The sequence below is a fragment of the Cornus florida genome, unplaced genomic scaffold (assembly GCF_030987335.1).
Source record: "Cornus florida cultivar Cherokee Brave unplaced genomic scaffold, ASM3098733v1 CherokeeBrave_3.0.0_Hap2_scaffold_36, whole genome shotgun sequence".
In the NCBI taxonomy this organism is placed as follows: Eukaryota; Viridiplantae; Streptophyta; class Magnoliopsida; order Cornales; family Cornaceae; genus Cornus; species Cornus florida.
This window is the reverse complement of record NW_026775864.1, coordinates 20001-22500: the sequence shown is the minus strand read 5'-3', so window position 1 is coordinate 22500 and position 2500 is coordinate 20001.

The window sequence follows — 2500 nt, the reverse complement described above, 5'->3', positions numbered from 1 at the left end:
AAGTTTGCCCTTTATGACTCCTCGCCCGCATGCTCGTGCACACCGGCGTGCACGTGGGCATCGTATGCTAAAAAATGAAGTTTGGAGTTTGGGTTCAGAAATCTTATGGGAGCTTCCTAGAAGCCTAAGAAATGCTTTGCTCGAGACGGATTTCGATTTAGATTTCCGCCGTGTTAATTTTGCCAATTACGGCTCCTCGCGCGCACGCTCAAGCACCCCGACGTGCACACCGGCGCGCACGTGGGCATCGTATGCTAAAAAATGAAGTTTGGAGTTTGGGTTTGAAAATTTTACGGGAACTTCCTAGAAGCCTAAGAAATGCTTTGCTCGAGACGGATTTCGATTTGGAGGTCCCCCGAGTTAATTTTGCCCATTACGACTCCTCGCCCGCACGCTCGTGCACCCCGGCGTGCACGTGGGCATAGTATGCTAAAAAATGAAGTTTGGAGTTTGGGTTCGGAAATTTTATGGGAGCTTCCTAGAAGCCTAAGAAATGCTTTGCTCGAGACGGATTTTGATTTGGAGATCCCACGAGTTAGTTTTTGCCCATTATGACTCCTCGCCCGCACGCTCAAGCACCCCGGCGTGCACGTGGGCATCGTATGCTAAAAAATGAAGTTTGGAGTTTGGGTTCGGAAATTTTATGGGAGCTTCCTAGAAGCCTAAGAAGTGTTTTGCTCGAGACGGATTTCAATTTGGAGGTCCCCCGAGTTAGTTTTGCCCATTATGACTCCTCCCCCGCACGCTCAAGCATCCCCGCGTGCACGGGGGCATTGTATGCTAAAAAATGAAGTTTGGAGTTTGGGTTTGGAAATTTTATGGGAGCTTCCTAGAAGCCTAAGAAGTGCTTTGCTCGAGACGGATTTCGATTTGGAGGTCCCCCGAGTTAATTTTGCCCATTATGACTCCTCGCCCGCACGCTTAAGCACCCCCGCGTGCACGTGGGCATTGTGTGCTAAAAAATGAAGTTTGGAGTTTGGGTTTGTAAATTTGATGGGAGCTTCCTAGAAGCCTAAGAAGTGCTTTGCTCGAGACGGATTTCGATTTGAAGGTCCCCCGTGTTAATTTTGCCCATTACGGCTCCTCGCCCGCACGCTCAAGCACCCCGGCGTGCACGTGGGCATTGTATGCTAAAAAATAAAGTTTGGAGTTTGGGTTTGGAAGTTTTATGGGAGCTTCCTAGAAGCTTAAGAAGTGTTTTGCTCGAGACGGATTTCGATTTGGAGGTCCCCCGAGTCAATGTTGCCCATTATGGCTCCTCTCCCGCATGCTCAAGCACCCCTGCGTGCACGTGGGCATTGTATGCTAAAAAATAAAGTTTGGAGTTTGGGTTTGGAAGTTTTATGGGAGCTTCCTAGAAGCTTAAGAAGTGTTTTGCTCGAGACGGATTTCGATTTGGAGGTCCCCCGAGTCAATGTTGCCCATTATGGCTCCTCGCCCGCACGCTCAAGCACCCCGGCGTGCACGTGGGCATTGTATGCTAAAAAATAAAGTTTGGAGTTTGGGTTTGGAAGTTTTATGGGAGCTTCCTAGAAGCTTAAGAAGTGTTTTGCTCGAGACGGATTTCGATTTGGAGGTCCCCCGAGTCAATGTTGCCCATTATGGCTCCTCTCCCGCATGCTCAAGCACCCCTGCGTGCACACCGGCGTGCACGTGGGCATTGTAGGCTAAAAAATGAAGTTTGGAGTTTGGGTTTGGAAATTTTATGGGAGCTTCCTTGAAGCCTAAGAAGTGTTTTGCTCGAAACGGAATTCGATTTGGAGGTCCCCCGAGTCAATTTTGCCCATTACGACTCCTCGCTCGCATGCAATATCTACTCCTGTCAGAGCTGTGGTTTTACTTAAGACTACTATAGGGGGGGGGGAGTTCTCAGCACCAAGAGCTGCAAGTAAGGCCATTGCTTGCTTTGCAGTCTCGATTGCTCTACTAGTGAATAGTAGATGTCTTGGTTAGCTTGGAACGAAAAAAAAATTTTTTTGGGGAAAAAAAAAAAAAAAAAGTTTTTGTGAAAAAAAATTTTTCGAAAAAAAAAAAAAAAAAAAAAATTTTTTTGGATGCCTCGGTCTTCTATTTGTTTTGCTTGGGTAGATTAGGAAAAAAAAAAAAAAAAAATTTTTTGTTGGATGCCTCGGTCTTCATATTCTTTCTCGGCTATTTCGAAAAAAAAAAAAAAAAATTCCGGGAAAGAGAAAAAAAAAATTATTTTTTGTTGGTTGCCTCGGTCTTCATGTTCTTTCTCTGGTATATGGGAAAGAAAAAAAAAAAAAAAAAATTTTGGATGCCTCGGTCTTCTTGTTCTCGGTTGGATTTATCGAAAAAAAAAAAAAAAAAAAAAAAAAAAAAAAAAAAAAATTTTTTTGATGCCTCGGTCTTCTTGTTCTTGCTTTGGTATATCGGAGAAAAAAAAAAAAAATTTTTTTGGATGCCTCGGTCTTCTTGTTCATTCTTCGGTATATCAAAAAAAAAAAAAAAAAAAAAAAAAAAAATTTGAGACTTCGGT